Source organism: Mustelus asterias, chromosome 25 (assembly GCF_964213995.1).
Source record: "Mustelus asterias chromosome 25, sMusAst1.hap1.1, whole genome shotgun sequence".
Lineage (NCBI taxonomy): Eukaryota > Metazoa > Chordata > Chondrichthyes > Carcharhiniformes > Triakidae > Mustelus > Mustelus asterias.
Window position 1 is genome coordinate 43793506 of NC_135825.1, and position 25120 is coordinate 43818625.

The 25120-nt window shown below is 53.5% G+C and overlaps 1 protein-coding gene across 1 annotated transcript in view; it reads right to left on the reverse strand.

Annotated features, from left to right (window-relative positions):
* The window catches only part of LOC144511921 (leukocyte surface antigen CD53-like), a 58489-nt gene extending 43546 nt beyond the window's left edge, over nt 1-14943 (reverse strand). The window contains exon 1 of the mRNA XM_078242379.1: nt 14787-14943. The gene's annotated coding sequence lies outside the window, so the exon portion shown is untranslated. The remainder of the gene's footprint in view (nt 1-14786) is intronic.
* Nucleotides 14944-25120: the final 10177 nt, after the last annotated feature.

A 25120-nucleotide genomic window follows, 5' to 3' on the forward strand; every position in this document is an offset into this window, starting at 1 on the left:
TTACTTGTATTTTGGAGACAAGAATGAGATTTGTACAGTTTGTATTTTGGAATTGATTTTTTCTTGTCATATGTATTGGGATACAGTGAAAAGTATTGTTTCTTGCGCACTATACCCTATCATGGAGAACATAGGGGAGAGGGAAAGGAGAGGATGCAGAACGGAGGGTGGAATTCTCCCCAGAAAATCCAAAGTGTTGAATTTGTGTAAAAACTGGAGTAAATCAGGCTGGTTTTTTTCAGCAGGATTTTTAAAATGAATCTCGGCCCTGTGCACTGCAGGGAGCCTCAGAGAGATTCACGCTGAAAACCAGAGAGGGGGAGGGGCCTATGCGCGCTGGAGAGGCCGGTAGCCCAGCGCTGTGCGGGTCACTGCACATGCACCGGTCTGTCAGCACCGAGATCAGCGCATGTGCAGTAACCACACACTGCCGGCCTCCCCGGCAAGCCGATCCTGCCCCCCTGCCCCCCCTTCCCCCTGCCCCCACCCTCCCCCCGCCCCCCCCTCCCCCCGCCCCCCCTTCCCCCCCCCCCCCCCCCCCACCACTACGATGGCCAGCCCCAATCAACCCTTCCCAACCTCTGTCACTGATCCAAAGCGCAGAGTGGCAGCGGGACCCCCCCATTCCCAGTGGGAAGTGCCAAAGTGCTTCTTGGGCATTGCCACTTTGCCCCTTGGGCAGTGCCAGGGGGCCAGGCTGGCACTGCCAAGCTGACAATGGCCAGGGGGCATCCCCCTTGCCCCTGACCTCCTGGGGGGGCAAACATGCCCCCCCCCCCTTTCACTCCAGCAGGGTCGGGTCACCAGCTCGCTGTTAATGGGAAACAATCCTGGCATCGGCGGGTGGGGAGGGGGGAGCGGGGGGGGGGGGGGGGGGGGGGGGAGTGGGGGGTGGGCTGGGGTGGTGGGTGAGGCTAGCGGGCCCAGAGACTTCTGACCTGGGCCCGCAAATCAGATTTAAATATTTAAATTGGCACGGAGCTGATGCCGCCGGCAATCCTGCGGCTGGAGATGCGCGGAGGCTGTGGCCCAGCAGGAATCCCGCTACGTGGCCCAGCAGGAATCCCGCTGGGCTGCTAGAGCAGTGGGAGAATCGCTCCCCCCTCTATCCCCTGCCCCCCCCTATTCCCCCCTCCCCTCCCATAGTGTTACAGTCGTAGCTCGGGTGTAAAGAAAGATCAACTTAATGGAAGGTAAGTCCATTCAAACAGCAGCAGGGAAGAAAATGCTCTTGAGTCGGTTGGTACATGACCTCAGACATTTGTATCTTTTTCCCGAAGGAAGAAGGTGGGAGAGAGAATGCCTGGGATGCGTGGGGTCCTTAATTATGCTGGTTGCTTTGCCGAGGCAGCGGGAAGTGTAGATGGAGTCAATGGATGGAAAGCTGGTTTGCCTGATGGACTGGGTTTCATTCACGACCTTTTGTAGTTCCTTGCAACCTTGGGCAGAGCAGGAGCCCATACCAAGCTGTGATACAATCAGAAAGAATGCTTTCTATGGTGCATCTGTCGAAATTGGTGAGAGTCGTAGCTGACATGCCAAATTTCCTTCGTCTTCTGAGAAAGTAGAGGCGTTGGTGGGCTTTCTTAACTATCGTGTCAGCATGGGGGGACCAGGACAGGTTGTTGGTGATTTGGACACCGAAAAACCTGAAGCTCTCGACCATTTCCACTTCATCCCCATTGACGTAGACAGGGGCATGTTCTCCACTACACTTCCTGAAATCAATGACAATCTCCTTCGTTTTGCTGACATTGAGGGAGAGATTATTGTCGTCGTACCAGTTCACCCTAGGTTTCTTTCCGATACTCCATTTCGTCATTGTTTGAGATCTGGCCCATTACGGTGGGTCATCAGCAACTGGAGCAGAATTTGGCCACGCAGTTATAGATGTTTAAGGGGCTGAGAACACAGCCTTGTGGGGCCCTGGTGTTGAGGATGACCATGGAGGAGGTATTGTTGCCTATCTTTACTGAGATGAGATTTGTCACCGTTTGTAATTTGGGGACAGTGATGAGATTTATTCTGGTTTACAATGCGGAGTGATTCACAAGCTGTTAATGTAACAATTGTTCATGCTTGCTGTTTTACGCAGATAGCTCCAGTCATCAAACCACTTTAACACCTCCACCTTTACACCCTCAGTGCCAGGCCACACTCATTCTTTTATTTTTGACTATCCCTGTATCATAGAACCGGGCGGCACGGTAGCACAGTGGTTAGCACTGCTGCTTCACAGCTCCAGGGACCTGGGTTTGATTCCCGGCTTGGGTCATTGTCTGTGTGGAGTTTGCACATTCTCTTCGTGTCTGCGTGGGTTTCCTCCGGGTGCTCCGGTTTCCTCCCACAGTCCAAAGATGTGCGGGTTAGGTTGATTGGCCATGCTAAAATTGCCCTTAGTGTCCTGGGATGCATAGGTTAGAGGGATTAGTGGGTAAATATGTAGGGATATGGGGTAGGGTCTGGGTGGGATTGTGGTCGGTGCAGACTCGATGGGCCGAATGGCCTTTCTCTGTGCTGTAGGATTTCTAAGGTTTCTAAGGTTATTACAGCACAGAAACAGGCCTTTTGGCCCTTCTTGTCTGTGCCGAACCATTTTTCTGCCTAGTCCCACTGACCTGCACCTGGACCATATCCCTCCACGCCCCTCTCATCCATGTACCTGTCCCAAGTTTTCTTAAATGTTAAAAGTGAGCCCGCATTCACCACTTCATCTATAGAACATGTAGGCCAGACTGGGGAAGGTTGGCAGACTTCCGTCCCTAAAAGGACATTAGCAACCCAGATGGGTTTTTACAACAATCGACAACGGTTTCATGGTCATCAGTAGATTCTTAATTCCAGATTTTTTAAAAAAATAATTTATTTCAAATTTCACCACATGCCCCGGTCCCTAGAACATTAGCTGGATTAATAGTCTGGCCACAGCACCACTTAGGCCATTGCCATCCAATTGTCTATAAAAAGGGAGCCGAGGCAGAAGCAGCCCAAATAAGAAAGCCCAAATAAGGAGCCCTAGAGGCTGAAGGCAGCACTGCAGGGCCAGTGGGCTGGGCTGGCGCTGCTGCATCTCGGGAGTTGGAGTCCACCCCGGGGGCACTGAGCCGGCGCCCCCGGGAAGGGGGAACTACAATTCCCAGCGTGCAGCGCGGCGCTGGGCAGCGGGCATGCGCACTGGTGAGGAAGGGGGGAGGGCAGGGCGGCCGGCGGGCGCAGGCGCAATCCCTCCTTCCCGCCCTCCCTCCATTGCTCCCTGGACCCATTTAACAAATGTATTTTTTTTCTCTTCTCCTCCCAGCTCCTGGAATTATTTCACAGATTGATGAAGGGGAAAGTGTCTTTTAGAGGTTATTTTCCCCTCTCTTTTTTTCCTCAGGTTATTTTTTTAATGGAATTTGTGTGTGAGAGGAGGTGGCTGTGTGTGTGTGTGTGAGAGGAGGTGGCTGTGTGTGTGAGAGGAGGTGGCTGTGTGTGTGAGAGGAGGTGTGTGTGTGTGTGAGAGGAGGTGGCTGTGTGTGAGAGAGGAGGTGTGTGTGTGTGTGAGAGAGGAGGTGTGTGTGTGTGTGAGAGAGGAGGTGGCTGTGTGTGTGTGAGAGAGGAGGTGGCTGTGTGTGTGTGAGAGAGGAGGTGGCTGTGTGTGAGAGAGGAGGTGTGTGTGTGTGTGAGAGGAGGTGGCTGTGTGTGAGAGAGGAGGTGTGTGTGTGTGTGAGAGAGGAGGTGGCTGTGTGTGTGTGAGAGAGGAGGTGGCTGTGTGTGTGTGAGAGAGGAGGTGGCTGTGTGTGTGTGAGAGAGAGGAGGTGGCTGTGTGTGTGAGAGAGGAGGTGGCTGTGTGTGTGTGTGAGAGAGGAGGTGGCTGTGTGTGTGTGTGTGTGTGAGAGGAGGTGGCTGTGTGTGTGTGTGAGAGGAGGTGGCTGTGTGTGTGTGAGAGAGGAGGTGGCTGTGTGTGTGTGTGTGTGTGTGTGAGAGGAGGTGGCTGTGTGTGTGTGAGAGAGGAGGTGGCTGTGTGTGTGTGTGAGAGGAGGTGGCTGTGTGTGTGAGAGAGGAGGTGGCTGTGTGTGTGTGTGTGAGAGGAGGTGGCTGTGTGTGTGTGAGAGAGGAGGTGGCTGTGTGTGTGTGTGTGAGAGGAGGTGGCTGTGTGTGTGTGTGAGAGAGGAGGTGGCTGTGTGTGTGTGAGAGAGGAGGTGGCTGTGTGTGTGTGTGTGTGTGAGAGGAGGTGGCTGTGTGTGTGTGTGTGTGTGTGAGAGGAGGTGGCTGTGTGTGTGTGTGTGTGAGAGGAGGTGGCTGTGTGTGTGTGAGAGGAGGTGGCTGTGTGTGTGTGTGAGAGGAGGTGGCTGTGTGTGTGTGTGTGTGTGTGAGAGGAGGTGGCTGTGTGTGTGTGTGAGAGGAGGTGGCTGTGTGTGTGTGTGTGTGTGAGAGGAGGTGGCTGTGTGTGTGTGTGTGTGTGTGTGTGAGAGGAGGTGGCTGTGTGTGTGTGTGTGTGTGTGAGAGGAGGTGGCTGTGTGTGTGTGTGTGAGAGGAGGTGGCTGTGTGTGTGTGTGTGTGTGAGAGGAGGTGGCTGTGTGTGTGTGTGTGTGTGAGAGGAGGTGGCTGTGTGTGTGTGTGTGAGAGGAGGTGGCTGTGTGTGTGTGTGTGTGTGTGTGTGTGAGAGAGAGGAGGTGGCTGTGTGTGTGTGTGTGTGTGTGTGTGAGAGGAGGTGGCTGTGTGTGTGTGTGTGAGAGGAGGTGGCTGTGTGTGTGTGTGTGTGAGAGAGGAGGTGTGTGTGTGTGTGTGTGTGTGTGAGAGAGGAGGTGTGTGTGTGTGTGTGTGTGAGAGAGGTGTGTGTGTGTGTGTGTGAGAGAGGAGGTGTGTGTGTGTGAGAGAGGAGGTGTGTGTGTGTGTGTGAGAGAGGAGGTGTGTGTGTGTGTGTGTGTGTGTGTGAGAGAGAGGAGGTGTGTGTGTGTGTGTGTGAGAGAGGAGGTGGCTGTGTGTGTGTGTGTGAGAGGAGGTGGCTGTGTGTGTGTGTGTGTGAGAGGGAGGTGTGTGTGTGTGTGTGTGTGTGTGTGTGAGAGAGGAGGTGTGTGTGTGTGTGTGTGAGAGAGGAGGTGAGGTGTGTGTGTGTGTGTGTGAGAGAGGAGGTGTGTGTGTGTGTGTGTGTGTGTGTGTGAGAGAGAGGAGGTGGCTGTGTGTGTGTGTGAGAGAGGAGGTGGCTGTGTGTGTGTGTGTGAGAGGAGGTGGCTGTGTGTGTGTGTGTGTGAGAGGAGGTGGCTGTGTGTGTGTGTGTGTGTGAGAGAGGAGGTGGCTGTGTGTGTGTGTGTGTGTGTGAGAGGAGGTGGCTGTGTGTGTGTGTGTGAGAGGAGGTGGCTGTGTGTGTGTGTGTGTGAGAGGAGGTGTGTGTGTGTGTGTGTGTGTGTGGAGAGAGGAGGTGTGTGTGTGTGTGTGTGAGAGGAGGTGTGTGTGTGTGTGTGTGTGTGAGAGAGGAGGTGTGTGTGTGTGAGAGAGGAGGTGTGTGTGTGTGTGTGTGTGTGAGAGAGGAGGTGTGTGTGTGTGTGTGTGTGTGTGTGAGAGAGAGGAGGTGTGTGTGTGTGTGTGTGAGAGAGGAGGTGGCTGTGTGTGTGTGTGTGAGAGGAGGTGGCTGTGTGTGTGTGTGTGTGAGAGGAGGTGTGTGTGTGTGGTGTGAGAGAGGAGGTGTGTGTGTGTGAGAGGAGGTGTGTGTGTGTGTGTGTGTGTGTGTGAGAGAGAGGAGGTGGCTGTGTGTGTGTGTGTGAGAGGAGGTGGCTGTGTGTGTGTGTGTGTGTGTGAGAGGAGGTGTGTGTGTGTGTGTGTGAGAGAGGAGGTGTGTGTGTGTGTGTGTGAGAGAGGAGGTGGCTGTGTGTGTGTGTGTGTGTGAGAGGAGGTGGCTGTGTGTGTGTGTGTGTGTGTGTGTGTGTGAGAGAGGAGGTGTGTGTGTGTGTGTGTGTGTGTGAGAGAGGAGGTGTGTGTGTGTGTGTGTGAGAGGAGGTGGCTGTGTGTGTGTGTGTGTGAGAGGAGGTGTGTGTGTGTGTGAGAGAGGAGGTGCTGCGTGTGTGTGTGTGTGAGAGAGAGGAGGTGTGTGTGTGTGTGTGTGTGTGAGAGAGGAGGTGTGGGTGTGTGTGTGTGTGTGAGAGAGGAGGTGGCTGTGTGTGTGTGTGTGTGTGTGTGTGAGAGAGGAGGTGTGTGTGTGTGTGAGAGAGGAGGTGTGTGTGTGTGTGTGTGAGAGAGAGGAGGTGTGTGTTGTGTGTGAGAGAGGAGGTGTGTGTTGTGTGTGTGTGAGAGAGGAGGTGGCTGTGTGTGTGTGTGTGTGTGAGAGGAGGTGGCTGTGTGTGTGTGTGTGTGTGTGAGAGGAGGTGTGTGTGTGTGTGTGTGAGAGAGGAGGTGTGTGTGTGTGTGTGTGAGAGAGGAGGTGGCTGTGTGTGTGTGTGAGAGAGGAGGTGTGTGTGTGTGTGTGTGTGAGAGGAGGTGGCTGTGTGTGTGTGTGTGAGAGAGGAGGTGTGTGTGTGTGTGTGTGAGAGAGAGGAGGTGTGTGTGTGTGTGTGTGTGAGAGAGAGGAGGTGGCTGTGTGTGTGTGTGTGTGTGTGTGTGAGAGAGAGGAGGTGGCTGTGTGTGTGAGAGAGGAGGTGGCTGTGTGTGTGTGTGTGTGTGTGTGAGAGGAGGTGGCTGTGTGTGTGTGTGTGTGAGAGAGGAGGTGTGTGTGTGTGTGTGTGTGAGAGAGAGAGGAGGTGGCTGTGTGTGTGTGTGTGAGAGAGGAGGTGTGTGTGTGTGTGTGTGAGAGAGAGGAGGTGGCTGTGTGTGTGTGTGAGAGAGGAGGTGGCTGTGTGTGTGAGAGAGGGGAGGTGGCTGTGTGTGTGTGTGTGTGTGAGAGGAGGTGGCTGTGTGTGTGTGTGTGTGAGAGAGGAGGTGGCTGTGTGTGTGTGTGTGAGAGAGGAGGTGTGTGTGTGTGTGTGTGTGAGAGAGAGGAGGTGGCTGTGTGTGTGTGTGTGAGAGAGGAGGTGTGTGTGTGTGTGTGTGAGAGAGAGGAGGTGTGTGTGTGTGTGTGAGAGAGAGGAGGTGGCTGTGTGTGTGTGTGTGTGTGAGAGGAGGTGTGTGTGTGTGTGTGTGTGTGAGAGAGGAGGTGTGTGTGTGTGTGAGAGAGAGGAGGTGGCTGTGTGTGTGTGTGTGAGAGGAGGTGTGTGTGTGTGTGTGTGTGTGAGAGAGAGGAGGTGGCTGTGTGTGTGTGTGTGTGTGAGAGGAGGTGTGTGCGTGTGTGTGTGTGTGAGAGAGGAGGTGTGTGTGTGTGTGTGTGTGAGAGAGAGGAGGTGGCTGTGTGTGTGTGTGTGAGAGAGGAGGTGTGTGTGTGTGAGTGTGGGGGGGGGGGGGGGGGGGTGGTGGGGAGGGGATGGGTCCAGGGACGTTTAATATTGAGCAATCATGTGAAATGAAGATTCACAATGATTCAAAGCACCTCACTTCCCAGTTACAGTACTCCACATTCTGGGTGGCAATATCTGATCATTTCTCAGCAATCGACAGTTTTACCCAGATTTAGACTTCCAGTCGATAATGAGGAACTGTAATATTTATTGAATGTCACATGACGTAATGAGGCCATTTGCTCCCTGCTGTTGGTTCTAGCTCTTGGCAGCCACGAAGCAGATAGTCAGAATACCCTGCCCCCTCTCCCCAGACCCACTATCTTCCTCTTTCCAGTATATAATATTTAAATGGCCTCGGTTACGTGTCTCGCATCTGTCCTGTATTCAAGTAAGCTGAACAAATCTGTAAATTCCCCCCATATTCCACAAAGATATATAGATTGGGATTACCCTGACTACAAGTCCTTCCTTCACAGGCTTGTTTCTGACACATTAAACACAAGCTGTCAGGCCCAGCGAATTTCCCAAACTCACCCTGTTCAGGAACTCTCCCTGAAACTATTAGAAATATCCCATTGTTTGCTCAGGTCACAAACTGGAAGAGAATCAACAGAAGGTGCTGGAGATACATTGGCACAATGACTAGCACTGCTGCCTCACAGCGCCAGGGACCCGGGTTCAATTTCCAGCTTGGGTCATTGTCTGTGCGGAGTCTGCATGTTCTCCCCGTGTCTGCGTGGGTTTCCTCTGGGTGCTCTGGTTTCCTCCCACAGTCCAAAGCTGTGCAGGTTAGGTTGATTGGCCGTGCTAAATGCACAGGGATAGGGCAGGGGGATGGGCCTGGGCGAGATACTCTTTTGAAGCATGAGTGCAGACCCGATGGGCTGAATAGCCTCCTGTTGCACTGTAGGGATTCCATGGTAGACACAGGGTGTGTCACCCTGCGGCTGAATGACAGAAAAACAGAAGTGGCCGGGGGCAGGAGTGGCTGGAGCATGAGTGGCCGGGGCAGGAGTGGCTGGGGGCAGGAGTGGCTGGAGCAGGAGTGGCCGGGGCAGGAGTGGCTGGGGGCAGGAGTGGCCGGGGGCAGGAGTGACCGGGGGCAGGAGTGGCCGGGGGCAGGAGTGACCGGGGGCAGGAGTGGCCGGGGGCAGGAGTGGCTGGGGGCAGGAGTGGCCGGGGGCAGGAGTGACCGGGGGCAGGAGTGGCCGGGGGCAGGAGTGACCGGGGGCAGGAGTGGCCGGGGGCAGGAGTGGCCGGAGCAGGAGTGGCCGGGGCAGGAGTGGCCGGGGCAGGAGTGGCCGGGGGCAGGAGTGGCCGGGGACAGGAGTGGCTGGGGGCAGGAGTGGCCGGAGCAGGAGTGGCCGGGGCAGGAGTGGCCGGGGGCAGGAGTGGCCGGAGCAGGAGTGGCTGGGGGAGGAGTGGCCGGGGGCAGGAGTGACCGGGGGCAGGAGTGGCCGGGGGCAGGAGTGACCGGGGGCAGGAGTGACCGGGGGCAGGAGTGGCCGGGGGCAGGAGTGGCCGGAGCAGGAGTGGCCGGGGGAGGAGTGGCCGGGGGAGGAGTGGTTAGAGGCAGGAGTGGCCAGGGTCAGGAGTGGCCGGGGTCAGGAGTGGCCGGAGCTGGAGTGGCCGGGGACAGGAGTGGCCGGAGCAGGAGTGGCTGGGGCAGGAGTGGGCGGTGCAGGAGTGGCCGGGGTCAGGAGTGGCCGGAGCTGGAGTGGCCGGGGGCAGGAGTGGCCGGAGCAGGAGTGGCCGGGGCAGGAGTGGCTGGAGCAGGAGTGGCCGGAGCAGGAGTGGCCGGGGGCAGGAGTGGCCGGAGCAGGAGTGGCCGGGGCAGGAGTGGCTGGAGCAGGAGGGGTCGGGGCAGGAGTGACTGGGGCAGGAGTGACTGGGGCAGGAGTGGCCAGGGGCAGGAGTGGCCGAAGCAGGAATGGCCATAGCAGGAATGGCCGGGGGCAGGAGTGGCCGGAGCAGGAATGGCCGGGGGCAGGAGTGGCCGGAGCAGGAATGGCCGGGGACAGGAGTGGCCGGGGCAGGAGTGGCCGGAGCAGGAGTGGCCGGAGCAGGAGTGGCCGGGGGCAGGAGTGGCCGGAGCAGGAGTGGCCGAAGGCAGGAGTGGCCGGAGCAGGATTGGCTGGAGCAGGAGTGGCCGGGGCAGGAGTGGCCGGAGCAGGTGTGGCTGGGGGCAGGAGTGGCCGGAGCAGGAGTGGCCGGGGGCAAGAGTGGCCCGGACAGGAGTGGCCGGGGACAGGAGTGGCCGGGGGCAGGAGTGGCCGGAGCAGGAGTGGCCGGGGGAGGAGTGACCGGAGCAGGAATGGCCAGAGCAGGAATGGCCGGGGGCAGGAGTGGCCGGAGCAGGAATGGCCGGAGCAGGAATGGCAGGGGGCAGGAGTGGCCGGAGCAGGAATGGCAGGGGGCAGGAGTGGCCGGGGCAGGAGTGGCCGGGGCAGGAGTGGCCGGAGCAGGAATGGCCGGAGCAGGAATGGCCAGGGGCAGCAGTGGCCGGTGCAGGAGTGGCCCGGGGCAGGAGTGGCCGGAGCAGGAGTGGCCGGGGGCAGGAGTGGCCGGAGCAGGAGTGGCCCGGGGCAGGAGTGGCCGGAGCAGGAGTGGCCGGGGGCAGGAGTGGCCGGGGGCAGCAGTGGCCGGAGCAGGAGTGGCCCGGGGCAGGAGTGGCCGGAGCAGGAGTGGCCGGAGCAGGAGTGGCCGGGGGCAGGAGTGGCCGGGGGCAGGAGTGGCCGGGGGCAGGAGTGGCCGGAGCAGGAGTGGCCGGGGACACGAGTGGCCGGGGGCAGGAGTGGCCGGGGACAGGAGTGGCCGGAGCAGGAGTGGCCGGGGGCAGCAGTGGCCGGAGCAGGAGTGGCCCGGGGCAGGAGTGGCCGGAGCAGGAGTGGCCGGGGGCAGGAGTGGCCGGGGGCAGGAGTGGCCGGAGCAGGAGTGGCCGGGGACACGAGTGGCCGGGGGCAGGAGTGGCCGGGGGCTGGAGTGGCCGGGGGCAGGAGTGGCCGGGGGCAGGAGTGGCCGGGGGCAGGAGTGGCCGGGGGCAGGAGTGGCCGGAGCAGGAGTGGCCGGGGGCAGGAGTGGCCGGGGACACGAGTGGCCGGGGGCAGGAGTGGCCGGGGGCAGGAGTGGCCGGAGCAGGAGTGGCCGGGGGCAGGAGTGGCCGGGGACACGAGTGGCCGGGGGCAGGAGTGGCCGGGGGCTGGAGTGGCCGGGGGCAGGAGTGGCCGGGGACAGGAGTGGCCGGGGGCAGGAGTGGCCGGAGCAGGAGTGGCCGGGGGCAGGAGTGGCCGGGGACACGAGTGGCCGGGGGCAGGAGTGGCCGGGGGCTGGAGTGGCCGGGGACAGGAGTGGCCGGAGCAGGAGTGGTCGGGGGCAGAAGTTTTCATGGGGTTTTAAAGACCCCTTTTGCCTCTTCTGTTGTTAATTTACAAATTTCAATCTTCCTTCATAGAATCATAGAAACTTCGACAAGGAGACAAGCCCTCGGCCCAAACTGGTCCATGCCGACCAAAATGCCCATCTAAGCTCACCCCATTTGCCTGCATTTGGCCCATATCCCTCCAAACCTTTTCTATCCATGTATCTGTCCAAATGCCTTTTAAATGTTGTCAATGTCCCTGAATCAACCACTTCCTCCGGCAGTTCATTCCACATATGTACCACCCTCTGTGTAAAAAGGTTGCTCCTCAGGTTCCCATTAATTCTTTCCCCTCTTAACTTAAATCTATGTCCTCTAGTTCTCGATTTCCCAACCCAGGGAAAAAGACAGAGTGCATTCTCCCTATCCGTGCCCCTCATGATCTTCTCCACCTTTAAAATATCACCCCTCAGTCTCCTATGCTCCAAAGAAAAAAGTCCTAGCCTGTCCAATCTCTCCCTATAACTCAGTCCCTTGAGTCCTGGCAACACCCTTGTAAATCTCTTCTGCGCTCTCTCCAGTTTAACGACATCTTTCTTGTAGCAAGGCAACCAAAATGGAACACAATACTCCAGGTGCAGCCTCACCAACGTCCTGTAAAACTGCAACATAACTTCCCAACTTCTATACTCAATGCCCTGACTGATGAAGGCCAGCATGCCAAAAGCCTTCTTCACTGCCCTATCTACTTGTGACTCCACCTTTAGAGAACCGTGCACCTGAACTCCAAGGTCCCTCTGTTCCATGATACTCCCTAAAGTCCTACCATTCATCGTGAAAGTCCTACCTTGATTTGACTTTCCAAAATGCAACACCTCACACTTCTGTATTGAACTCCATTTGCCATTTCTTGGCCCACTTCCCCAGCTGATCACTTTCTACAATACAACCTATTTTAGTGTCATCTGCAAACTTGCTGTTCATGCCTTGTACATTCTCATCCAAATCGTTGGTATGGATAACAAACAGCAATGGGCCCAGCACTGACCCCTGAGGCACACTACTAGTCACAGGCCTCCAGTCCGACAACCATCCTTCCACAATTACCCTCTGCTTCCTATCATCAAGCCAATTGTATATCCAATTTGCCAGCTCTCCTTGGATTTCATGCAATCTATCCAGAGCTTAATGCTCCCTCTACTCACATTGTGTCTTTAAGACCTGGTTGGCTGTAGAGATTCGCATTCTAATCAGTATTCTGTAACTTGATTTTGTGTCTCTGTGCCCTGTTTGAGAGCAGATTTCCACTCCATCAGATGAAGGAGCAGCGCTCTGAAAGCTAATGGCATTTGCTACCAAATAAACCTGTTGGACTTTAACCTGGTGTTGTTAAAACTCTTACTGCAAATATCTCAGCCAGGGCTCCCGCAATTTCTTCTCTAGCCTCACACAGTGTTCTTGGATATACCTGGTCGGGGCCAGGAGATTTATCCACCTTCATACATTTTAATACATCCATCACCTCCTTTACTGTAATGCGAACTGTCTCCAATATATCACCACTAACTTTCCCAGGTTCCCAAGTCTTCATGTCTTTCTCCACGGTAAACACAGAGGAGAAATATTCATTGAGAACCTCGACCGTCTCCTGTGGTTCCACACATATGTGTCCACTTTGGTCCTTGAGAGGTCCTATTCTCTTTCTAGTTATTCCTTTTCCTTTAATATACTTAAATAATCCCTGTGGATTCACCTCAACCAAAGCTACCTCATGCCCCCTTTTTACCCTCTGAATTTCCTTCTTGAGTATACTCCTGTATCCCCTGTACACCTCCAAGCAATCCCTTGATTCCAGTTGCTTGCACCTGAGCCATGCCCCCTTTCTCCTGGCCAAAACCTCAATATGTTCTGTCATCCAGGGTTCACTACCTCTGCCAGCCTTGCCCTTCACCCTAACAGGAACATATAGGCTGAAGCTCCGATTCCGGGGCTAGCAAGGTTCCCAGAACGGAAATCTCCGTTGGCTTCAGGTGGAATTTTATGATCTCGCCTGAGCGAGGCCGTAAATCCCACCCATAGACACTCAACTCTAACTATTTCACTTTTAAAGGCCTCCCACTTGCCAGAGGTCCCTTTGCCCATTAACAACAAATCCAATGAACCCTCGCAAGCTCCTGTCTAATTCCATCAAAATTCACCTTGCCCCAAATTAGAACTTGCTCTTCTGGACCAGTTTTGTCCTTTTCCATAATCATTTAAAAAATAATAGTACTATGGTCATGGTCCCAAAGTGGTGCCCGACCGTCACCTCAGTCACTTGCCCCGCCCTATTTCCTAAGAGTAGGTCAGGTTTTGCCCTTTCCCGAGTAGGACCCTCCACATATTGCCTGAGGAAATTTCCTGAATACACTTAACAAACACCACCCCATCTAAGCCCTCAACACTATGGCAGTCCCAGTCTATGTTAGAAAAATTAAAATCCCCAACTATGACAACCCTATTACTCCTGCAAGTCTCCCCAATCTCCCTGCATATTTGTTCTTCTAGTTCCGTTGACTATTTGGGAGGCTACAGTACAACCCCAATACGGTCACCATCCCCTTCTTTCTTAGTTCCACGCAGAAAGCTGCGCTGATGATCCCTCGGTTATTTCATCTCTGACTACTGCTGTGATGCTCTGCTTAATCAAAAATGCAACTCGCCCTCCTCTCTTCAGCTCTGCCCTGCCGAAAGCACCTGTACCCTGGAACATTAAGCTGCCAGTCCTGTCCCTCCCTTAACCATGTTTCAGTTATGGCTATAATATCCCAGTCCCATGTATCTATCCATGCCCTGGGTTCATCAGCTTTACCTGTCTGTCCTCTTGCATTGAAATAGATGCAATTTAATCCAACAGGTTTTCCCCGCTCCCTGCCGTGCTCCTGTCTATCAGGTCTATTCAGCTTCCCATTCCTGAGTACTGCATCTCCTTTCAGCCCCTCATTTGCTTCCCTGCTGCTGAGGATCCCACCCCCCTGCCAATCTAGTTTAAACCCTCCCTTGTCGCACTGGAAAATCTGCCCCCCAGGATATTGGTCCCCCTCCAGTTCAGATGCAACCCGTCCAACCTGTCTTTTTAAAAAGAAAGACTTATAATGATAGGCCTCCTTCCAAAGCTTCAGAACATTCCAAAGCACCTTCCTGCTTTCCAGCATGCACGGGGGGAGGGGTGGGGGACCTGGCAGTGGTACTGTGATTGGACTGAGAATCCAGATGTTACGTTCTTAAGAATGGTGCGAGGATCAATTGTGAACCCATCATTATGTCCTTTAGGGAAGGAAGTCTGCTGTCCTTACCCAGTCTGGCCTACATTTTTGGAGGGCCGAAGGGCCTGTTTCCTGTACTGTACATGTGACTCCAGACCCACAGCAATGTGGTTGACTTTTAACTGCCCTCTGAAATGGCCTCTCAGTCGAAGGGCAGTTAGGGATGGACAATAAATGCTGGCCCAGGGAGATGTTCAGATGGGGTAAATGAATAAAAAAGAATGGGTATTTTTGAAGTTGCTGTAGTAATGTAGGCCAGTCCGCTCACACATCGCAGGCTGAGAAGGAGCACATCGTCTGTTTGAGTCAGGATTAAGTATTGGCCTGACAGGATTAAACATTGGCTGGGTAAAATGAGGAGAATTCCCCGCTCTCCTTCCAAATTGTGCCGTGGCTTTTTTGTTTTCACGTAGATTGCCTGGTTTAAACCCTGATACATGAGACAAGCTCTCCCTCAGCATTGCATGGGACCAGCAGCCTCAACCTTATTCTCAAGTGTCCCCAGAGCGAGGACTTTAACCCAGAACCCGTGACTCGCAAGGGAGAGAGCTAGCCCTGAGCCACAGCCGTGTCTGCCTTTGAACACTGTGCCTTCGCTAAAGAAATCTGTCAGCGGTCTGAACTTCCCCAGGAGAGAAAACCGGTAAAACTTGGGAAATGGCTGGCACTGGTCCTGCATAAAGTCAAACTGAACCACAGTTCAGAGCAGTACCGGGTCTTACTGGCTTTGTCTTTGTCTCCACTCTGAGCTGGACTGATAGACAATGTGATCCATACCTTGTCAGTGACTGCTCTCCTTGTATCTCTCCCTCTGAGCTCTCGAACCGCAGGCTGCTGAATCTTTCGCTGTTTCGCTCTGAAGGAAGTTTTTTTTTCTAGCAACTGCTTCTCGCTTTTGGTCCCTTGTCGTTTGGTTTCCTTTCCTGTCTGCCTGAGCGGGGCGAGGGCTGGGAGGAAGTTACAAATGCACCCATGTCACGTCAATGCTTTTGCAACTTAGTGACGACGGATTTCTGTTTGATGAATAATCTTATTGCTCATTAACCATCTGTCAGTTAGAAGGTATTGGGAGGGCAGACGGAAGTGAGTAAGATTTCCCATTTTGCTGCTATTGACATCGCACACTCCAACTTGGTCACATTTTGTGTACATTGGTTAAATGCAACTTCGCTTAATCATATCAAACAACTGATGGGCAGAGTCAGAAAACTGTTGGGGTTTTCCACTGTGAGGTTTTTAACGTGTTCCTTGGAGCAGTGAGCGAGACACCCCTGTGACCTTTCTAATATTGTCCAGCGATGACAAAGCTATCATTGACATTTCAACTTCAGGCAATGGCAACTCAGGTCTAATAGATTCACTGTGAACGGAAGGGGGTGATGGTGAGCCCCGCTCTGGCTGTCTGCGGGAATGGCGGTGGGGATCGAGTTTGGTGAAACCTGGAAGTCACAAATCTCACCGGTGAGATTGCAATCTCTGATTCGCCGTCCTGCGTCAGCGACATAATCACATTCATGCCCACATCGAGCGCGCATGTGATTTAAATACATTTCAATACATTTGAACATAGAACAGTACAGCACAGAACAGGCCCTTCGGCCCACGATGTTGTGCCGAGCTTTATCTGAAACCAAGATCAAGCTATCCCACTCCCTATCATCCTGGTGTGCTCCATGTGCCTATCCAATAACCGCTTAAATGTTCCTAAAGTGTCTGACTCCACTATCACTGCAGGCAGTCCATTCCACACCCCAACCACTCTCTGCGTAAAGAACCTACCTCTGAGATCCTTCCTATATCTCCCACCACGAACCCTATAGTTATGCCCCATTGTAATAGCTCCATCCACCCGAGGAAATAGTCTTTGAACGTTCACTCTATCTATCCCCTTCATCATTTTATAAACCTCTATTAAGTCTCCCCTCAGCCTCCTCCGCTCCAGAGAGAACTGCCCTAGCTCCCTCAACCTTTCCTCATAAGACCTACCCTCCAAACCAGGCAGCATCCTGGTAAATCTCCTCTGCACTCTTTCCAGCGCTTCCACATCCTTCTTATAGTGAGGTGACCAGAACTGCACACAATACTCCAAATGTGGTCTCACCAAGGTCCTGTACAGTTGCAGCATAACCCCACGGCTCTTAAACTCCAACCCCCTGTTAATAAACGCTAACACACTATAGGCCTTCTTCACAGCTCTATCCACTTGAGTGGCAACCTTTAGAGATCTGTGGATATGGACCCCAAGATCTCTCTGTTCCTCCACAGTCTTCAGAACCCTACCTTTGACCCTGTAATCCACATTTAAATTAGTCCTACCAAAATGAATCACCTCACATTTATCAGGGTTAAACTCCATTTGCCATTTTTCAGCCCAGCTTTGCATCCTATCTATGTCTCTTTGCAGCCTACAACAGCCCTCCACCTCATCCACTACTCCACCAATCTTGGTGTCATCAGCAAATTTACTGATCCACCCTTCAGCCCCCTCCTCGAAGTCATTAATAAAAATCACAAAGAGCAGAGGACCAAGCACTGATCCCTGTGGCACTCCGCTAGCAACCTGCCTCCAATCCGAAAATTTTCCATCCACCACCAGCCTCTGTCTTCGATCAGATATGATGTGGAGATGCCGGCGTTGGACTGGGGTAAACACAGTAAGAAGTTTAACAACACCAGGTTAAAGTCCAACAGGTTTATTTGGTAGCAAAAGCCACACAAGCTTTCGAAGCTCTAAGCCCCTTCTTCAGGTGAGTGGGAATTCTGTTCACAAACAGAGCTTATAAAGACACAGACTCAATTTACATGAATAATGGTTGGAATGCGAATGTCGAGCTCGACAATCACCAGGCAAGACTGTTCTCTTCCTGTTGGGGAGCACTTCAGCGGTCACGGGCATTCGGCCTCTGATATTCGGGTAAGCGTTCTCCAAGGCGGCCTTCGCGACACACGACAGCACAGAGTCGCTGAGCAGAAACTGATAGCCAAGTTCCGCACACACGAGGACGGCCTCAACCGGGATATTGGGTTCATGTCACACTATTTGTAACTCCCACAGTTGCGTGGACCTGCAGAGTTTCACTGGCTGTCTTGTCTGGAGACAATACACATCTTTTTAGCCTGTCTTGATGCTCTCTCCACTCCCATTGTTTTGTTTCTTAAAGACTTGATTAGTTGTAAGTATTCGCATTCCAACCATTATTCATGTAAATTGAGTCTGTGTCTTTATAAGCTCTGTTTGTGAACAGAATTCCCACTCACCTGAAGAAGGGGCTTAGAGCTTCGAAAGCTTGTGTGGCTTTTGCTACCAAATAAACCTGTTGGACTTTAACCTGGTGTTGTTAAACTTCTTACTTCGATCAGATAGCCAGTTACCTATCCAATCGGCCAACTTTCCCTCTATCCCACACCTCTTCACTTTCATCATAGGCTGACCATGGGGGACCTATTCAAACGCCTTACTAAAATCCAAGTACATGACATCAACTGCCCTACCTTCATCAACACACTTAGTTACCTCCTCAAAAAATTCAATCAAATTTGTGAGGCACGACTTGCCCTTCACGAATCCGTGCTGACTATCCCGGATTAATCCGCATCTTTCTAAATGGCCGTAAATCCCATCCCTCAGGACCTTTTCCATCAATTTACCAACCACCGAAGTAAGACTAACCGGTCTATAATTACCAGCGTCATTTCTATTCCCTTTCTTAAACAGAGGAACAACATTCGCCATTCTCCAGTCCTCTGGCACCATCCCCGTGGACAGTGAGGACCCAAAGATCAGAGCCAAAGGCTCCGCAATCTCATCCCTTGCCTCCCAAAGAATCCTAGGATATATTTCATCAGGCCCAGGGGACGTATCGACCTTCAGTTTATTCAAAACTGCCAGTACATCCTCCCTCCGAACATCTATTTCCTCCAGCCTATTAGCCTGTAACACCTTCTCTTTGCATACAATTAAAGGTCCTCTCATCATATAAAGCACCCCCCCCCCCCTCCCCAAAGCATATTTTCAGACATGAACTTGTTGTGGGATCCCCCCGAGGGTGTAAAAGTGAGTATAACCCCCACAGGAGAGGGACATGGCTAGGCAGCGGCCTGGCAATGCCCCCGGCACCGCACCCTGGCAATGCCCCCGGCACCGCACCCTGGCAATGCCCCCGGCACCGCACCCTGGCAATGCCCCCGGCACCGCACCCTGGCAATGCCCCCGGCACCGCACCCTGGCAATGCCCCCGGCACCGCACCCTGGCAATGCCCCCGGCACCGCACCCTGGCAATGCCCCCGGCACTGCACCCTGGCAATGCCCCCGGCACCGCACCCTGGCAATGCCCCCGGCACTGCACCCTGGCAATGCCCCCGGCACCGCACCCTGGCAATGCCCCCGGCACCGCACCCTGGCAATGCCCCCGGCACTGCACCCTGGCAATGCCCCCGGCACTGCACCCTGGCAATGCCCCCGGCACTGCACCCTGGCAATGCCCCCGGCACTGCGCCCTGGCAATGCCCCCGGCACCGCACCCTGGCAATGCCCCCGGCACTGCACCCTGGCAATGCCCCCGGCACCGCACCCTGGCAATGCCCCCGGCACCGCACCCTGGCAATGCCCCCGGCACTGCACCCTGGCAATGCCCCCGGCACTGCACCCTGGCAATGCCCCCGGCACTGCACCCTGGCAATGCCCCCGGCACTGCACCCTGGCAATGCCCCCGGCACTGCACCCTGGCAATGCCCCCGGCACTGCACCCTGGCAATGCCCCCGGCACCGCACCCTGGCAATGCCCCCGGCACTGCACCCTGGCAATGCCCCCGGCACCGCACCCTGGCAATGCCCCCGGCACTGCACCCTGGCAATGCCCCCGGCACCGCACCCTGGCAATGCCCCCGGCACTGCACCCTGGCAATGCCCCCGGCACCGCACCCTGGCAATGCCCCCGGCACTGCACCCTGGCAATGCCCCCGGCACCGCACTCTGGCAATGCCCCCGGCACCGCACCCTGGCAATGCCCCCGGCACTATGAGGAGACGATGGCCTAGTGGTATTATCACTAGACTAGTAATCCAGAAACTCAGTGAATGTTCCGGGGACCCAGGTTTGAATCCCGCCACGGCAGATGTTGGAATTTGAATTCAATAAAAAAAATCTGGAATTAAGAATCCACTGATGCCCATGAAACCATTGCCGATTGTTGGAAAAACCCATCTGGTTCACTAATGTCCTTTTGGGAAGGAAATCTGCCGTCTTTACCTGCTCTGGCCTACATGTGACTCCAGAGCCACAGCTTCGTGGTTGACTCTCAACTGCCCTCGGGCAACGAGGGATGGGCAATAAATGCTGGCCAGCTGGTGATGCCCATGTCCACAAATGAATTTTTAAGAACTGCCCCCTGGCACCGGTTGGCACCATGCCAACCTGGCAGTGCCAACCTGTGCTAGGGGCAGTGCCGGGGGGTGGACACTGGTGAGCGATTCATGGGGGGGAGGGTGGTGGAGATCAATTAATTTGTGGTGGTGGGTAGGAGAGAGTACATGCGGAGCTGGGGATGCCGGCGATGGCTGTTTGGATGGGGTTTGGGTAGAAAGAGTCCGATGCTGGTGACGTTCGGGGGCAAGAGAGGAGAGTGCCGGCATTGACTTTGTGCATGGGCAAGGGGAAATCTTGTCATTGATTGGGGGAGGGGGAGTGTTGTCTCTGATTGGGGGAGGGGGAGTGTTGTCTCTGATTGGGGGAGGGGGAGTGTTGTCTCTGATTGGGCGAGGGGGAACGATGGCTCTGATTGGGGGAGGGTGAGGGGGAATGTTTTCATTGATTGGGGGAGGGGGAGTGTTGTCTCTGATTGGGCGAGGGGGAGTGTTGTCTCTGATTGGGGGAGGGGGAGTGTTGTCTCTGATTGGGGAGGGGGAGTGTTGTCTCTGATTGGCAGGGGGGAATGATGGCTCTGATTGGGGGAGGGGGAGGGAAAATGTTGTCTCTGATTGGGGGAGGGGGAATGTTGTTTCTGATTGGGCGACGGGGAATGTTGTCTCTGATTGGGTGAGGGGGAGTGTTGTCTCTGATTGGGCGAGGGGAAATGTTGTCTCTGATTGGACGAGGGGGAGTGTTGTCATTGATTGGGGGAGGGGGAGTGTTGTCTCTGATTGGGCGAGGGGGAATGATGGCTCTGATTGGGGAGGGGGAATGTTTTCTCTGATTGGGCGAGGGGGAATGTTGTCTCTGATTGGGCGAGGGGGAACGTTGTCTCTGATTGGGAGAGGGGGAATGTTGTGTCTGATTGGGGGAGGGAGAGTGTTGTCTCTGATTGGGCGAGGGGAATGATGGCTCTGATTGGGGGAGGGGGAATGTTGTCTCTGATTGGTGGGATGAATGGTGGCTCTGAGTGTGTGTCCAATATGAAAATCAGCTTTCCAGCATCATTCCTCCCATTAAAAATGACAAAAGGTAAGACTTTTTAAATAAGAGAACTTTAATTATCAGATTAGCACTCCTGGTTATTGTTAAAGGGCCACGGAGGGTGGCTTTGGCCAGGGGTTGATGTTTAGGGGCCATGTAGTAGGTGCATTTATTTGTTACTGTGTGCCTCTTCCTAATTCCTAAATAAGGAGGCGATGGCCTAATGGTATTATCATTAGACAATGAATCCAAAAACACAGCTAATGTTCTGGGGGCCCAGGTTCGAATCTCGCCACAGCAGATGGTGCAATTTGAATTCAATAGAAAACATCTTGATGTGAGAATCTACTGATGACCACGAAACCATTGTTGGAAAAACCTATCTGGTTCACTAATGTGCTTTAGGGAAGGAAATCTGCTACCCTTACCCAGCCTGGCCTAAATGTGACTCCAGAGCCACAGCAACGTGGTTGAATCTCAACTGCCTTCGGGCAACGAGGGATGGGCAATAAATGCTGGCCAGCCAGCGATGCCCTATGAATGAATTTTTAAAAATCCATAGATGTAGCTTGAAAAGATTTATTTACATTTGATTTCTGTATTCACACCTATTTTGCAATAATAAAGGGGCATCGACATTATGAGGATGCTTTAGGTTCCCCATTGTTCCTGAGAGGTCACTCGGGGATCTACAGCTTGGGAACCTTGATCAAATGGAATGATACTTAACAGCTGAAGAAAATGGAAGGATAAATATATATATATTACACACATTGTTTGCCTGTTATGGGCTTAGCATTTCTATGTCTCTAACAATGTTATTAAGGCAGCAGAACTTGCAGATGGTGGCATTTCCAAACATCTGCTGCCCTTGTCCTTCTAGGTAGTAAAGCTCATGGGTTTGGAAGGTGTTGTTGAAGGAGTCTTGGTGAGTTGATGCAGTGCATCTTGTAGCTGCATTCTGGTCCCACCGTGCACTGGTGATGGAGGCAGCGAATGTTAAAGGTGGTGGATAGGGTGCCAATCAAGTGGGCTGCTTTGCCTAGATAGTTTTGAACTTCTTGGAGCTGCACTCATCCAGGCAAGTGGAGAGTATTCCATCACACTCCTGACCTGTGCCCTGCAGATGGTGGAAAGGCTTTGGGGAGTCAGGAGGAGAGTTACTCACCGCAGAATTCCCGGCCTCTGACCTGCGGTTGTAGTGATATGACTGGTCCAGTTCAGTTTTTGGTCAATGGTAACCCCCATGATGTTGATAGTGAGGGATTCAGCAATGGTAATGCTGTTGAATAATTTGATTTATTATTGTCACGTGTATTCGTATACAATGGCCGGGATTCTTCCAAAAAACTTCCAGGTGTCGAATTTGCGAGAAAACTGGAGTAAATCACGTTTTTGTTTCAGCCTGAGTGATTGAGTCACTCTCGATTTAGTCTAACTGCTGCTTGTATTTCTGCACACACAGATAATGGGGAAAATAGAACAACGTGATGGCGGCTTCAGCTGTGCGTGAGGAAGTGCCGACAAATTGAGAAATTAAACATCGTGAATTCCTATTTCAGTGGCACCACAATCACTTCTCCCTACAGCTTCCACTTTCACTCCCACATTCCAGTTTGAGACAAAGCAGCCATTCATCCCGCGATGAATCACAGGGTGGCGAGAGTGGGTTGTGGGCACAGCTGGCAATGGTTTTGATGGAAATCTGTGCCTTGCAATGTCAAGAAGCTGAGCGGGCAGCTGGAGAGAGTGTCAGTGACCGAGACCCCCTCTGGGCTGGTGAGAATGTCAGTGGAGAGCCCCATTGGGCTGGAGAGAGTGTCAGTGGAAACCCCCGTTGGGCTGGAGAGAGTGTCAGTGGAGACCTCCCCCTGGGCTGGAGAGAGTGTCAGTGGAGACCTCCCCCTGGGCTGGAGAGAGTGTCAGTGGAGACCTCCCCCTGGGCTGGAGAGAGTGTTAGTGGAGACCTCCCCCTGAGCTGGAGAGAGTGTTAGTGGAGACCTCCCCCTGAGCTGGAGAGAGTGTCAGTGGAAACCCCCGTTGGGCTGGAGAGAGTGTCAGTGGAGACCTCCCCCTGGGCTGGAGAGAGTGTCAGTGGAGACCTCCCCCTGCGCTGGAGAGAGTGTCAGTGGAGACCTGTCCCTGGGCTGGAGAGAGTGTCAGTGGAGACCTGTCCCTGGGCTGGAGAGAGTGTCAGTGGCTGAGACCACCCCCCCTGAGCTGGAGAAGGTGCAGGATGCTGAAGCGAGTCTATTGTGAAGCTTGGGACCAAGAATGTGCTAACGGGGGCGAGCAGGTGAGGTGACAGGTCTCCAAAAGCATCGAGCATCTGGTCATGCAGATTCCCACTCTAATCTTAGCTTCAGAAACTGCTTTGCGTTAACTCCACCGCACCCTGTTCATTTCTCCTTCTCCAGGAACTGAAAGGAGATTTATTTTGGTGAAACGGGTATTTTTTTCTATCTCTATTTTGAGAATTTCCTCATCAGCTTCTGTTTTGTTTGTTTATAGATTTGTCATTCTCAGCCTGGTCTCACTGTCACAGAATCAGCGTCCAGAGCTGAAAGAGGCCATTCAGCCCACTGTGTTGCCCATACAGACATAGCCCTTTATACCCATTGAGCCGCAGTTTTCCTGCTCTCGTAGCCACTGTGTTTATGTGGTGAATCCAGTTGAGTTTCTGGTCAGTGGTAACCCCAGAATGTTGACAGTGGGGGATCCAATGATGGTAACACCATTGAATGTCAAGGGGCGGTGGTTAGAGTGTCTCTCATTGGTGATGATTGGTGATGGTCATTGCCTGGCATTTGTGTGGCGCAAATGTTACTTGCCACTTGTCAGCCCAAGCCTGGATATTGTCCAGATCTTGTTGCATTAGAACATGGACTGCTTCAGTATCTGAGGAGTCGCAAATGGTGCTGAACATTGTGCAATCATCGGCGAACATCCCTGGCCTTATGACAGAGGGAAGGCCATTGATGAAGCAACTGATGATTGTTGGGACTAGGACACTACCCTGAGGGACTCCTGCAGTGATGTCCTGGAGCTGAGATAACTGACCCTCCACAGCCACAACCATCTTCCTATGTACCAGGTATGACTCCAGTCGGTGGAGATTTTCCCCACCGATATCCATTGATTCTAGTTTCGCTAGGGCTTCTTGAAGCCATACTCGGCCGAATGCAACCTTGATGTCAAGGGCTGTCATTGTCACCTCACCTCTGGAAATCAGCTCTTTTGTCCATGTTTGAACCAAGGCTGTAATGAGGTCAGGAGCTGAGTGACCCTGGCGAAACCCAAACTGGGCATCACTGAGCAGGTTACTGCTGAGCAGGTGCTGCTTGATAGCACTGTTGATGACCCCTTTCGCCACTTTACTGATGATCGAGAGTTGACTGATGGGGCGGTAACTGGCCAGGTTGGATTTGTCTTGCTTTTTGTGTACAGGACATACCTGGGCAATTTTCCACATTGTCGGGTAGATGCCAGTGTTGTAACTGTACTGGAACAGCTTGACTAGGTTAGTGACAAGTTCTGGAGCACAAGTCTTCAGTACTATTGCCGGAATGTTATCAGGGCCCATTGCCTTTGCAGTATCCAGTGCCTCCAGTCATTTCTTAATATCATGTGGAGTGAATCGGATTGGCTGGAGACTGGCATCTGAGATGCTGGGGACGACTGGAAGAGGCTGAGATGGATCATCCACTCGGCACTTCTAGCTGAGGATTGCTGAATGCTTCAGCCTTATCTTTTGCATGATGTGCTAGGCTCCTCCATCATTGAGAATGGGGATATTTGTGGAGCCTCCTCCAGTGAGGTGTTTAATTATCCACCACTATTCACGACTGGATGTGGCAGGACTGCAGAGCTTAGATCTGATCTGTTGGCTGTGGGATCGCTTAGCTATGTCTATCACTTGCTGTTTATGCCATTTGGCGTGCAAGTCGTCCTGTTTGGTAGCTTCACTAGGTTGACACCTCATTTTTAGCTATGCCTGGTGCTGCTCCTGGCATGCCCTCCTGCATTCTCCATTGAACCAGGGTTGATCCCCTGGATTGGTGGTAATGGTTGAGTGAGGGATATGCCGGGCCATGAGGTGCAAATTGTGCTGGAGGACAATTCCGCTGCTGTTGATGGCCCACAGCGCCTCATGGATACCCAGTCTTGAGTTGCTAGATCTGTTTGAAGCCTGTCCCATTTAGCACAGTGATAGTGCCACACAACACAATGGAGGTTATTCTCGATGTGAAGACGGGACTTCATCTCCACATGGACTTTGTGGTACTGTCATGGACAGATGCATCTGCAGCCGGCATGAAGGTTGGCAGGGTGGCACAGTGGTTAGCATTGCTGCCTCACAGCTCCAGGGACCTGGGTTTAATTCCCAGCTTGGGTCACTGTCTGTGCGGAGTTTGCACGTTCTCCACGTGTCTGCATGGGTTTCCACCCACAGTCCAAAAGACATGCTGGTTAGATGCGGAGGCCATGCTAATTTCTCCCTCAGTGTACTTGAACAGGCGCCGGAGTGTGGCGACTAGGGGACTTTCACAGTAACTTCATTGCGGTGTTAATGTAAGCTTACTTGTAACACCAATAAAAAAAACTTTACTTTAGATTGATAAGGATGACGTCAAGTATGTTTTTCCCTTTTGTTGGTTCCCTTGCCACGTGCTCCAACCACACCCCCCTCAAAACTCTCCAACCCCCCCTCTCCAATCC